This window comes from Ictalurus furcatus, chromosome 5 (assembly GCF_023375685.1).
Source record: "Ictalurus furcatus strain D&B chromosome 5, Billie_1.0, whole genome shotgun sequence".
NCBI lineage: Eukaryota > Metazoa > Chordata > Actinopteri > Siluriformes > Ictaluridae > Ictalurus > Ictalurus furcatus.
In genome coordinates this window covers 25,669,140-25,684,591 of record NC_071259.1, presented here as the reverse complement: position 1 = coordinate 25,684,591, position 15,452 = coordinate 25,669,140, and positions in this window count along the sequence as shown.

Below are 15,452 nucleotides of genomic sequence, written 5' to 3'. Positions count from 1 at the left end.
GATATCGCATTACCAAAGCTGCATGACTTGGTGAAAAAGCACATCAGGAACCTGTTGCAGGACATTTCGGCCTTCAGCTTCACCACTGATATTTGGACTAGCAGTGTCAGCCCAATGTCTCTTATAAGTTAACAGCACAGTGGATTGATGAGGATTTTACTCCCCAGAGAGTCGTTTTACAAGCAACACAGTTTAGGGGTTTCACACACTGGCCAAGCCATAGCAGGTGCTTTGATGACATGCTTCAGACGTGGGGCATTCTGAAAAGTTATGTTCACGTTGTGTTGCGGGACAATGCCAACAACATGATCAAGGCTATGAGTGATGCTGGACTGATTGTGAAGTACTCATATCGGTACTGGTATCGGCAAGTACCCAAAAGTAAGTACTTGTACTTGTACTTGGTCTGAAAAAAAAGTGGTATTGGTGCATCCCTAAATATTATATTTTGTTATATTTATTTTAAGTGCTTGAGTCCATACAGCTTGCTTAAGCAGATATCTGAACAGAATGTATTAAGAAGTCACACATTGGTTGTGATCTGATATTTGGATTTAAATGTTATTATCATAACATAACCATGCCGAATGAATGGTAAGTGCCAAATGGATTTTCCCTTTGATAAATTTTTCAGAAAATTTCAAAATTTCTCAAATTTCATTCTGAATGCACCAGGCAATTAGCAGACAAGGTGAATAAGGGGTGTCATTCTCTGGTTTAGACATTCACTAAACCTGATAAATGTGATCAGAGTCTTTTTTTTTTTCCAACAATGAGGTTATTAAAAAATGTGTTCTTTTGGAGCCCTGTTCCAAGCTACAGTGATGTCAACTGTAACAATACGGGTCCTTAATTAATCCTTAACTGCTTACTAACTTAGCTGTAAATAATCAAATGTTACCATAGTTGTCACGATCTCGCCTGCAGATGGTGCTGTGGCGGCGACATGCACGGAGAGCCAGAGGGTGCGTGCATGCATGAACCAGAGCGAGCACACGCTCGTGGTTTGTGTATGAACAATGGAGACTTTTACAATGGACATGTGTGTTTGTTTCTGTTCTGTCTCCTCCTTGTTTAGTCATTGGTTGTTTTTCGAGGGTGTAAATTAATTGTTACCAGCTGTCAGCGTTCAAGGTAAATTACATTTGTTATTTAAACCCCTCGTGTTGCTGTGCACTTCGCGCAGTATTAAATGTGCTAATGGGTAAAGCAGTAATGGAGTGTATAGATGTCGATACGGTTAAGTTTCCATGTCCTGTTCTCGTTTCATGTCACGATTCCAGTGTCATGTTTAGACCTCGTTTTGTGTTTGACCTTAGTTCGAGAAATAAATGTATAGCCTCCATGTATGTGTTAGCTACCTAGATGCTAAGCGGTAGTGTTTCCATGTCCTGTTCTAGTTTCATGTTTCATGCCTCGGTTCTAGTTTAATGTTTAGACCTCGTTTCTCGTTTCACATTTAGACCTTGTTTTCCCATTTCATGTACATTGACTTTGGTTGTGAAGAAATACTTGAATCTGCACTTGCTTCCGTTTCGAGTCCGTATCATAACAATAGTAGTTCCTCGATAATTTCTATTCAGTATTATGTTAATTCTATCTTAACTATCGTAACTGCTAATGATTTATTAAGGAATATTAAATTACTATGCTGACAAAACTGTAATGGCTTGTTATCCAATTTTGAACCACTGTGTTATCTACCTAGATCAGTGTCATACACTGCCCTTATTTTGTCATTAATAAATTATTAATTACTGATACATCATACTTGTCATTTTAACACATGGATGGCAGCCTGTGAAAACCCTTGACATGGGCTGCATTCAAAATCTCATACTGTGATAGTACCTACTGCATTCAATTTAGTATCTACTGCTCAGCCATTGATACAGTACGAAGTGATCAGTATAAGTGTGTAGTATGAATACAATCCAGATATAGTATAGACGTCATGTTAGCATGTCATGTAACCTACGACTTAAAAAGAGCCAAAGTGCTGCCTTCTGCTAGTTTTGATTCTGACAGCTCTTCGGAGGCAGGCCTGTTGCATTATGGGATAGCACAGTGGCCGCTGGTATCCTTACTGCAGAATCTTGTTGGAAGCAGTAGGTCATCTGGGAATTTCCAGACTACTGTTTTATGAATACTGAGGACATAATACTCCTTTGGTGTCCTGCTTTTCACCTACTGTATAGTAGGGTAGTACGGATATGCGGATGCAGCCTTGGTCAAACTTTGACATTTTCTACTTTATATAGTTCTAAAAACTGAAAAGCAAAAAAAAAAAAAAAAATCACATTTAAAGATTTCATTCCAGTTCCACTGAAAGAGGCCTCGTTACTGTCTATATTTATAACCTAATCTATCTATGGAAAAACAACATTACTGCCAAATTTTAATCAAGTATAAAGTTTACAATGATAAATGAGTTATCACTTTGATTATCAGCATCAGCTACATCAGTCTTGTTTTTGTCCATTTTCAAGAATTCAGTTACATCAACTTCTGATGTGTTTCCCCCCCAAACTGTCACGTATATAAGTGAACAATGGGGTGATTTCAATAGGAACATACAAGTTCAGAAAAATAGCATTTACAGAATATGACTTTCAATTCTTCAAGAGAGAGAAAGAGAAAGATAATGCATTTCATCTTTAGCGCTTGTGTTAAAAGCTGCTTTTATCATATTAGCACATCCAGACTTTGATCCTGCACTTCTTTATAGCTTAATCATGACTTCTTTCACCTCCTCTTTTTTTATCATCTCCTCGGTCTTTCTTTGATGATAATCAGACTGATCTTTATTTAAAGACTAGACTGTCAAAGAAAAATGTAGATGACAATGTTTTATTAATGCATGTGCACCAATATATTATGAAGATACCCCTTTAATCCAGTAGTGCAATATGTAACATTTGCACACTGCAATTTTATTAGCTTACCAAGCAAAATAATCATAATTGTCCCAAACAAAACTATAAAGGGCCCATGAGAAGAAGCACATAGGTATGTAATGTGTAAAGTTATTTAAGATAGTATCCTTACAACATGGTTATGATGTACAGCATAACTAAATGGCACATGACAGGTTGTGTCGGCAAATAAAATCCAGTATCAGCCAAAGAATGAAATCCAGCTTAGTACTATTATTACAGTGCTAGAGGCTGAAACTTGCATCATTCTGTCAATTTAGCAAACTGGCAGATCTCTTTTGACGCAATGCCAGAGTGTGTTTGTGTATGTGGTGTGTGTCAGTATGCAGGTTGTGTGATGTGTGTATCTGTGTGTATGATCAGTATTCTGGTTGAGGAGGCGCTCTCTGTGTGTGTGTCTGTGTCTGAGGGCTGCCATCTCACTTTTCAGTGAGACGGCTCTGACAGGCCACATGAGATCTTTCCTGTGAGTCAGCCCACACCCTCGTCTCTCTCCACCTCTCTCCTCCCCTCTGTAACCCTCTCTCAGCCTCTTACATGCTGCCATGAACTGTCAATCAAAGTGCCACCGCTCTGAGAGATGACACAGGTTTTTTTCATAGATTGTGTGACAGACAGACAATATAGGCATGGTAGAGACAGTAGACTATAGATATAGAGATATATATATGTCGTGCTCAAAGCCTTAGTCACTGACCTTTCAGAGATAAAGAGAAAGTAAAATAGAGAGAGAGAGAATGTACTGTAAATGGATTTTAAAGTGCAGTGAAAGGAGGTCAGGTAATGTTAATTGACAGTGACAAGGAAATTGTTTCTTAATGAGGCTTCCTTTTCAGCTCTCTGGAGATGAGATGACATCATTCAGTCAATCACTACTTCAGAGTGACTGGGATTTTTAATAATTTTGTCTGGCGAATGTGAGACATTTGGGTGTGCATAATCATTTTCCTTTATATTTCTTGGCCCATATTTCCCCTTTATCTAAATGACAAGCCTAAAGACTTCCTGTGCAGTGATGAATTTCCACAGAGAACGCAGCAGATGTACTAATCATCCTGCGGCCTTTTCACTGCCAGGACTGGTTTGTAAAGTGTGTGGGATACTGCCTCAATAATTGAGTAATCAAACTGATGAATACACAAGTGTCAAAGGTTACGACTGACCTTTCAAGCTAAACAATTCTCCCCCTTTTTTTTTTTTTTGTTTACATATAAACTAGAGGTGTATGTGGGATTGTATTTTAAAATCACACTCCCACCCACTCTTACTGAAAGTCTAGCCAATCACATTTGTTCTCACAGCTGATTTTGCTTGTACCTGCCCATGATATAAACGAATAAGTACCATAGATAGCTCAGCTACTTTATGTCCAAATCAACAGCCACTAAAAGCTTTATACTAAATGTCATCTTTTTTTTTTCTTTCACATTTCCTGTATTCGCTCTGAATTGCCAAACTGCCAAATGGCATTATAAAAATACCACCATTGCAATGATTAGCCTTTACGAAACTGCAAACTAAAATAGGATTTAAAAAGTGCAGTATTTTATTCTGATTTTTAATGTGGGTTAACTAAAAATATGCTATCTCTCTTTTGTTCCACTTTTTTCATATTTGACTGCCTGCATGGGAGAAATTGTTGTTGTTTTTTGTCCTTGATGCATACCTCTAAAAAAAAAAAAAAATCATGACTCAGTTGTATGAATTATGGAACAATAAACAGTATGAAACAGTTATGGTGGATTGAGATAATGTGGACCAATTTTTTTTTTTAATTTTTCTTCTTTTTTAAGAATTTTTTTTAGTAATTTTATTATTTGAATGCTTTTCTAAAATAAGCCCATATCCACCTGAGCACAGTATTTCATTTGCTGTTGAACATGAGGTACAGTTAAATCTTGTGCTCACAGTAATAAATAAGGCTGTGGCTCAGTTGGTAGAGTGAGTTGTCCACTAATCGTAGGGTTGGCGGTTTGATTCCTGGCCCGCATGACTCCACTTGCTGAAATGTCCTTGGGCAAGACACTGAACCCCAAGTTGCTCCCGATGGCAAGTTAGCACCTTGCATGGCAGCTCTGCTACCGTGTGAGTGTGTGTGTGAATGGGTGAATGAGACACAGTGTAAAGTGCTTTGTATAAAAGCGCTATATAAGTGTGCCATTTACCTTAGGGCTCTGGTAACTTTTTGTAAGTTAGGGGTTTAGTATGTTCTAGCAAATGAACTAATATATTTCTTGTTTGTTTAGATATTACAGACATAACTTTGGATTGATAATGGGAATGGCATATATGTTTTAAATATATATATATACATATATATATATATATATATATATATATATATATATATATATATATATATATATATATATATATATATATATATATATATAGATGTGGTTCATTGGAGCTTTTCATTGAAGGGTTGTTTTGTAATCAGTGCTCTAGTAATGATTGATGGCATTTCAAATTCTGCCAAATTTATTTTAGGGCAAAGTTTGGTTATCTCTGCCTGGAGGTTAAGCCTTGGCAAATTACACATTACACATTACAGAAAGAGGCTCAGTGCTTTTATCCTCTTTAGAGAAAGCGTCACAAACTCTTAATTATAAAGGTGCAAATAATTTTGAAACCAGCTTTTTGAAGAAAAAAGAACACTACATACCATACAGCATCCCCATGCATTTACGCTTAAAATGCCATGCATTGCATGTATGCATGACTATCCTAAATGTATATTTTCTCTTAGAACAAATTTAATATAAACTGTCATTACATATTACTAATAAAGTTTGATTAATAAGTAATGGCAGTTTATATTAAAAGTGATTATTAATAATGTCTGTTAGTAATATGTAATGACAGTTTATATTAAACGTGATTAATAATAATGTATTAATAATGTATGTATGTAAACCTACTTAAGCTTTAGTCAAATATAAATGTCTGCACTTCAATTAAATGACTAGAAGCAGCTACTGTATTTCAAAGGTTATCACATTGTGTTTAAATCTAAGCATTGTCTAGTGGACTCTTGTCTGCAGTGCATTTATTTTCTTATCTGGCACGTGTTGTGTTGAAAAGCTGCTTATGCTATTTACTTATCAAAATTACAAGGAATACTTGAAAATATTGGCCATTAAATTCTCCAGCGTGAAGCACTGCAGAGTCACACAATAAACCCCAGATTGTGGTAATCACTCAGGTTTCCTTCAGTGATGTTGTATTGCAGATTGGGTCATTGCTCCTATATAAATTCCTGTGATTAGTGTCCACTATTTTCATTTCAAAATGATTAAATGACAATATAATAACTGCGCAAAAATGAACTGGCAAGGGCAGCTTAATTCCAAATTATGCCTGCCAACAGAACTAAGATGAAAAACAAAGGGTGGAATATTCTTGGATTGCTGTGATGTTGTTGTTGTTGTTGTTGTTGTTGTTGTTCTCTCTCTCTCTCTCTCTCTCTCTCTCTCTCTCTCTCGCTCCTTCCCTCTAATCACTGACCAAAAAAAATGCCTTTATGATTAGGCAATGTGCCTGAAAAACACTTAGAGGGAGGAGGTGAAAATTGATTTCCTCTATCCTTTAGAAGAACATTAAAAGTCATAGTTAAAGTGCTTACATTTTCATGGTAATGCTCCAAGATATATTCGTATGTTCTGGATTTTTAAAAGTCTGCGTGGAAGATGAGAAACCTCTTGAGCTCTTTTGGCACATTTAGTATGTATAAGCCCGCACATTTCATGCAGTTTGAATTCACTAATGAACTATAGAACTGTCATATGTACTGCCATTTTAAATGAAACCTTTAACAACTATCATTTCGAGCACCATTCAGAGTTGGCAAGTTAAATCAGCCAGTTTCAAAAGATATGTCAAGATGCAGAAAAAGTTGTTTGTTCACACTTAATTTAATATTCTTTGTGGCACACTCAGATTACTGAAATTACTGAAATAGTTCACTCATGCCTCCAAGGTTGGCAGGTTTTTCTTGATTAAAACATGTTTTGTTTAAGCCACCAATTGCAAAGAAAATCATAAACATAGACTTTTGGCTATTTCTATGTGGTGGCTTTAATGTGGAAAACAAGCCAAACAACAAAGCAAAAACAAATCATAAAACACTGGCAGCAAATATAAAGAATATACAACCCCCCCCCCCCCCAAAAAAAAAAAACAACAAAAAACAACAACAACAACAACAAAACAAAACAAAAAAAAAACAAACCAACACAACAGCAAAACAAAAAACAAAAATACCACAACAAATGTGAAAGCACATTAACATTAACAGAAAACAAAACAGAAAGGGTATGTCCTTTTCGAACATCACATGCTCATTGCTGATTGGCTACAGGGTGTGTTGGTGTTAGAGCTGGAGGATTTTTTGAGTTTTTTTTTTTTGAGCTTAAATTAATCTTCATGCATTTAACACTCTCAACTTAGTCTTAGTCATAATAATAACATTATGCCTACAGTACATTAACCGAGTCTGACACCACAGCAATAGATGGCAGATCCTAATAAAAATGGAAAAGCAGATTAAAAAAAAAAACATTTTAATTTCCAAAAATTATACTTTCATATAGGGTGGTATGGTGGTTTAGTGGATTGCATGCTTGCCACACACCTCCAGGGTTGGGGGTCCAAATCCTGCCTCTGGCCTGTGTGTGTGGAGCTTCATGCTCCAGAAATTTCCAATAGGTACTCCAGTTTCCTCCCCCAATCCAAAGACATGCACTATAGGCTGATTGGCATTTCTAAATTGTCTGTAGTGTGCAAATTGGTCTTTGAATGTGTGTGCAATTTTGCCCTGCAATGGGTTGGCACCCCATCTAGGGTGTCCCCCACCTTGGTGGTATGGAAAATGGATGGATGTATGGATTGAAAATTATATTTACATATGAAGAACCATAAATGCTCACTCCCAAGATCTCTCACAAAAAGGGGTGAAAATGCAACAGATAATTGGACATATATTATTATTATTAGATTAGATTATTTCTTTTAAAACTCAACTTAAAAAAGCAAGTGGCTGCTCAAAGGTATACAAATTAGCACTTCATACCTTTAAATTAATTATACTATATATATATATATATATATATATATATATATATATATATATATATATACACACACACACACACACGTGTTTACTTTAGATCAATTTATGTCAACATACAGACATATTATCTTGCTAAATTTATAACAGTGACTATACAGATAGCTGGATAGCTTATTGTTAATACAAAATGAACAGGGAGGCATTCATGGGTTTTTCCCACTTTGTAGCTTGAGTGCACATAGGTTGAAAATGGTGTACTTCGAAGTTCTGACGTAAGTCAAATGCAGCATTAATATGGACCTTAAGTAACATTCTACAGTTAGTGTAATGATAATGATAATGATAATTAGATCTATTGATAATATTTAGGTTTTAAGACCAATGTGCACAATGATTCCCAATTTCTCAATACTGTATGACCCTTTGTAGATAGATTCTAATATAATAATGTGCTATTCAATCCATTAAATGGATTGGAGACAGCTCTTTATTCTCTTGTTCTTACATAACAATCTGCTCTTACTGATTAGCCTTCTTTATCACCATCTGTCCATTATAAAGCTGAATCTGATCTGAAGATGAATGATCAACAGATCATGAATACATACTCTATGATTATGCAGTGCTAAGGGTTCATACTCTATGCATGCAGTATGCTCTTCAGTAAAGGCTACAGCTATGAAGATTTACAATAATAAAAAAAAATCTTTATAAAGAAGTACAGGAATCTTTTGTGTCTTCTGAGATTGTATCTAGCAAGCCACATTGTTTGATAAAAAGATGTTAAATGTGTGATACAACAACAACAACAACAAAAACAATTGTGATTTTAATCATGTAAAAGATCATGACTGTTTCTTTTTTATTTTTATGGCTGTGTTAAAAGTGGTCAGGGATGAGGGATGTTAACAGTGGTTAGGAAATATTACTATTATCTCACTCCTTTGTGAAATATTGAGAAATAAATTGACCATTTGCTGTCTGTTCAGAGTGAATTCTCTTGTCAGCCACACATGACTTATGAGCGTCTGACATCAAGGCGGTAAAGTACACCTAGGACCTGAACTAGGAAACTGTGATTTACTTGTCATAATGCTTTATATCATTTTATCTGTTCAGTTCAATTCAATTAGCTTCAATTCAACACACTTTTCACAATAGATATTGTCCCAAAGCAGCTTTACAGAAACCCAGATCAGACTGGCAAGGAAAAACATCATGATACGGCATGAGGGAGAAACCTTGAGAGGAACCAGACCCAAAATAGACTCACCTATCTTCTTCTGGGTGACACCAGATAGCAGGAATATAAATCATTACAGTAAACAGGTGTAAAAGAGTCCAGGGAAACAGTATTAAGCGTGTTGAATGGGTGTTCAGTGTAAAGATATTGTGATTACGCATGCTGCGATGAGTATAGGACAGTCTTTATAATTAAAAGAAGCATTTTTTTCCTTGTTAAAAACAACACATTTTTAAAAATTTGTTTATTATTATTATTTATTTGGCCAACCAATTTGGTGTCTGTTGCTCAGTACACCAGTGGTTTCTTTCTTTTTCAGGAAATTCCAAACTGCTGTATTGGCTATGCCTAATGGTTGTGCAATGCCTTTGCTTGATTTTCCCTCTTTTTGTCACCTCCAAATTGCTTGCTTTCCTCCCAAAGACAGCTCTCTGATCTTCATATTGGCTTGTCCTTTTTAACAACAAATTCAGTCTTCACAGGTGAAACTGAAGGATAAAACCAAGAGTAGATGTTCAGAACTATTTATTGTGTAAAATCATCAATCTAACACCTGTCAGTGAAGTGTTCCAATATTTTTGCTTGCCTACAAATTAGGTGGTTTCATACAAAATGTGCTATGTTCAAAGTAGTTTAACACATCTACATATAAATACCTGGAAATACAGGGCATTGGGAAAGTATTCGCAGCGCTTCACTTTTTCCACATTTTATTATGTTACATCCTTATTCCAAAATGGATTAAATGCATCATTTTACTCAAAATTCTACAAACAATACCCCGTAATGACAACGTGAAAGAAGATTGTTTGAAATCTTTGCAAATTTATTAAAAATACAAAACAAAAAAGCACATGTACATACGTATTCACAGCCTTTGCCATGACACTGAAAATTGAGCTCAGGTGTTTCCACTGATCATCCCTGAGATGTTTCTACAACTCGATTGGAGTCCACACACACACACACACACACACACACACACACACACACACACATATATATATATATATATATATATATATATATATATATATATATATATATATATATATATATATATATATATATATATATATATATATATATATGACATGTATAACATACATGTCAAAGCAAACCATTTAACCTGATGAGCACATTTTGTTTTAATGATATTGATAATGATATGTATATCTACTTATTATTATTATTATTATTGTTGTTGTTATTTATGCTATGATTTACACACTTACATCAAATTATACTACAGCTCTACTTTCTGGTCATATTAATCAAATCAGTTTTAAAACCTGCTTATGGCATACAATAAATAACCTGCTCTCATGCAAAATTCATAAGAATGCTAAGCAGCAGTTTTGCTTGTTTTATGTTTTATTGGCCTTAAACTTAATTTGAGAATAATCCACTTCAAACTTTGTTGCACTATATTAATTATATTATAAAAAGTTGCACTATATTAATTCTTGAATTGTATGAATTTGCAATTGTGATACTGTGTTGTTAATTATGCAAGGGAGAAAGAAAAAAAAAAGAAAAGAGCTGAAAAAGATTTATAAAATGACAAAGAGACTGAAAGAGAAGGAGAGATAGGATGAAAGATACTGACAGAAAAAAAATCCAGACAGAGCAACCCTCTAGTGTTAATGTGCTCATGTTCCCAGTAATGAATGTAGTTCTACCACAGTTGCTTGGCAACACAGTACCGTACTGTATCCTTCAGCTGATTTGTTTCTTTCTTGGTGGAGCGTCTGGTGTCCAGCCCTGCCTGGCACTCCTCCCTCCTCCTCCCTCCTCAGAGTGAAGTCAATAGTAGGCAGGAGGAGGTGGAAGGCGACGAGTGTGCTGTGTGGATGTTTCTACCTGAGCTGAATTTCTGTAGTCGTCCCTGCGGGGGACTCAGCAGGCTGGAGGAAAAACAGCCTGCTAAACCAACACACTCTCCCCAGGAGAATCTCATTCTGTCTCTTCCTATGGCCCAGAGAAGAGAACATCCATGTATATATAACCACACAAATGCTGGCCCGCCTCATCCAGCAAAACAACATGGGTATGCAAATTACAGAATGTGTATATGAAAGAGAGTTGTTATTTTTCTGGATGTAAATGAGGAAAGCTAGGTCTTTAAGACTTTTTAAACATTAAGCAGAAGAGCTCTGGTACAAGCACAAGAGAGAGAGAGAATAGGAGCAGGAAGAGGTTTGGCATTTGAAGGGTCTTTTCATGTCCACATTTGCAGCACACGACTCCACATTTTAACTGAAAGCCTTTTGGACCTAATTTGTAAAGCTGTCAGAGGCAGCTGCATGTGCTACTGATATTCTAATGACCGATGAGAGAGAGCGACACAGAGAGAGAGAAGGACAGCAAACACCCTGGTTATCAAGTGAATATGTTTCCACTGTGATCCATTTATCTGTGAAGCCCAGACAAATCAAATATCATGCAATGCAACATTGATATATATAAAAAGCTAGTTTGAGAAAAATACACAGACTAAATTGTAAATAACCACCCCTTGTTTTGTATTACGTAAATATAATTATGTATTTGAATTTGAAGAATTGAGTGGCATGGGAATTCATTTGTAATAATAATTGCAACCTTAAAATGCATGGGAGTTAATCAACAACTATATACAGTAGGGTCCATCAGTCATCACATTGAAAATGTGTTCTATTGAAGCACACGTTCAGAAGACACTCCGATGGATTTTATCTAAATTGGATCATAAGGTTTTGCACAAACTAGTGGAGTCCGTGCCAGCTCGAATGCACATGGTCATTAAAGCAAAAATGGGACATAACAAATACTAAGAAACCCTGAAATTTATGTAAATATTTAAAATACTATACTTTTCACTCAAGTTGTTGTTAATAATATAATTTGTAATGAAAAGAATGCAAAATAGTAGCATTTTCACTAGTGGTCTTGGACTTTTAGACCTCAATGTAGCTCAGACTTTAGAGAACTAATCTAAATAATTAATAATAATATAAACCCATGGTTCTCAAAGAGAGGTTTGGGGTCTCTATCAGTATAGCTAAGTACAGTATAGCCAGGGGGTCTGGCTAAACTTGGTCAATTAACCAAGTGTCAACCTTAGAAGTCTAAAACGAATTAAATATTTCTTCACAAGACGTCATTAAAACATTGAGAGCAATTCCTTCCTCTTTTCAAATTCACTAATAAGAAAGTGAATGTTTTTCTTAAAAATTTGCAATACAGAAACACCTTTTCAGATTATCACCCTTGTCATGTCACAGCAAACCAGTGACTACCTTTCCCATCCTGCACTGCGGCCTACAAACATAGCTGCCATGGACTGCATTTCCGAGGACACTCATTCATTCTATCACGCACACCTGCATCCAATCTCACACACAATCACACCACAGTATAAAGAGACTGTTTGTACACAATAGCTGTGCGAAGTATTGAGTGTTATCGCCATAACAAGTGTTTGTACCCTGTTCCTCGTTTTGATTCATGGTCTTTGATCTTGTTTCTGGCTTCTTTTTCTCGATTCTTGCCTTGCCTTGCCTCGTTTATGCCTGTTTGTTGATCGCCTGTCCCATTGCCTGTTTTTGATCACGCTATTGTCTTATGATTTGGATTTGTCTGCCTGTCTCTCTTTATTAAAAACTCTTATCTGCACGTGCATCTGTCCTAACCTTCATTACGTGGAATACGTGACAGAATACTTCACTTTACCATGGATGTAGCAGGAAGACGGAGGAGATGTCACGCTAAGGAAACCAAGCGAACCATCCCAGATTTGGATTCGATCCAGTTTCCTCAGTGGACTTTCATAGATCTCCCAGATCAGTATGATGGGTTTTATGGCTATCCTGAATATTTTCCTGTTGACTGCCAGCTCTATTTTTCAATCTTAGTGGACCCCAAGCCCGGCAAGAAGCAATAGCTAAGGTTCATGTTGTCATGTTTTTTGGCCCAGCCCACCAGTGGGCACAGCGTCTAGTAGCCATGGGATGCAGGGGACTGGAGAATGTAACTCAGTTTGTGGGACTATTCGTGATGGTGTTCGGCAGTCCAGAATCCAAGGCTGTCCTGGAGGATCTTTTGGAGGAGACCTGCCTCACAGAAACACCTGCCGTGCCGTTCACCACCTATTATGAGCAGTCAAACTGGGTGACCTCTTCCCCCAAGCTCCTGTTTAAGACCCACTATGTGGTCTCCTCTGCAGATTTCCAAACAGAGGTCAATGTGGCGACGTCATCTCCAGAGCTCCAACCTGATTCCCATGAGGTAGTCTCACCTGCAGAGCTACAGCATGAGACCCACGAGGTGTGTACATTCCAAGATGCTCCAGCATGAGACACACAAGGCAGTCTCATCCCCAGAGCTCCAGCATAAAGTCAAGTTCCTGCTACAGGTCAACGAGGTGACCTCCCAAGGCATGTTCCTGTCCGAGGTCGAAGAGACGGCCTCTCAAGCCAAGTTCCTGTCCGAGGTCGAAGAAACGGCCTCTCAAGCCAAGTTCCTGTCCGAGGTCAAAGAGACGACCTCTCAAGCCAAGTTCCTGTCCGAGGTCAAAGAGACGACCTCTCAAGCCAAGTTCATGTCCGAGGTCGAAAAGACGACCTCTCAAGTCAAGTTCAACTCCGAGGTTGAAGAGATGGTCTCCTAAGCCAAGTTTATGTCCGAGGTCGAATAGACAACCTCTCAAGCCAAGTTCCTATCTGAGGTTGAAAAGAGGGCCTCTCAAGCCAAGTTTATGTCCGAGGTCGAATAGACAACCTCTCAAGCCAAGTTCCTATCTGAGGTTGAAAAGAGGGCCTCCAAAGCCAAGTTCCAACTAAAAGTCAACAAGGTGACCTCCCATGCCAAGTACCAGTCTGAGATTGACACAGCCAACCAATTTCAGTCTGCATTGTCAATGGAGGACGACGTTCCATCTTCCTGCTCCGCTGAGGATGATGCGCTGCCTTCTTGCTCCGCTGAGGATGTCTCTCTGCCTTCCTGCTCTGCTGAGAATGTCGCTTCACACTCAAGAAAGGCTGACGAGATGGCCCACCAAGTCAAGCACCTGTCTAAATCTTCCCAAGCCTGGGTCTTGCCTAAGGACCCCAGCGAACCAGCCCCAGCCTTATGTCTGCTCCTCGAGGAACCTGCTACTTGTCAGCCATTGCCCTTTGGGAGGGGGGGGGAGGGGGGGGATGGGGGAGGTTCTGTCATGTCACAGCAAACCAGTGACTACATTTCCCATCCTACACTGTGGCCTACAAACATGGCTGCCATGGACTGGATTTCCCAGAACACTTATTCATTCTATCACGTACACCTGCATCTAATCTCACACATAATCACACCACATTATAAAGAGACTGTTTGTACTCAGTAGCTTTGCGAAGTATTGAGTGGTATCACCATACCAAGCGTTTGTACCCTGTTCCTCGTTTTGATTCATGTTCTTTGATCTTGTTTCTGGTTCTTGATTCTTGCCTTGCCTCGTTTATGCCTGTTTGTTGATCGCCTGACCTATTGCCTGTTTTTGACCATGCTATTGTCTTATGATTTGGATTTGTCTGCCTGTCTCTCTTTATTAAAAACTCTTATCTGCACTTGCATCTGTCCTAACCTTCATTACATGGAATATGTGACAACCCCTCTGTTTCTTTTGAAGTGTTAACTATAAAACCAACTAACCTGAACAAACGAGCTTCCAAGACTGAGCTTGGAATAGTCAGAGCAATTCAACTGTGTCACCTGTTGCCTTTCACATTATATTTCAGCCCTGATCTAATGGAAATAGCTGTCTGTCACTTTATTGAGATGCTCTGTTGATGATTATATGTAGATATTAAGGTGGTTGAGCGTGTTAGGGGGTAACAAGATGCCATTTGCTGTGCTTGTCATGTTAGCAGGCTCAGCGGTACTGGGAACTCATTATTATTGGTACAAACAGTAAGCATGTTGTGACAGTGAATAACCCTCCCTTACACAAGTAATGTGGTTACATGGCCTCTTAAGGTTTAATTTTTGGTGGTGCTCAAGTTGAGAATGTTTCCCCATGACACCAAGAAAGAGGAGAGCACCAAGCAGAGAGGTTATTTACATCCTTCAATTTCTCCTCACAGACTGCTAGATTATTGCCTACCATTATTACTGCCTTCCAACTGGGAGCAATTTATTTAGATTAAACCTCAGTGTTGTTTCCTTAATGCATTTCTGGAAAATA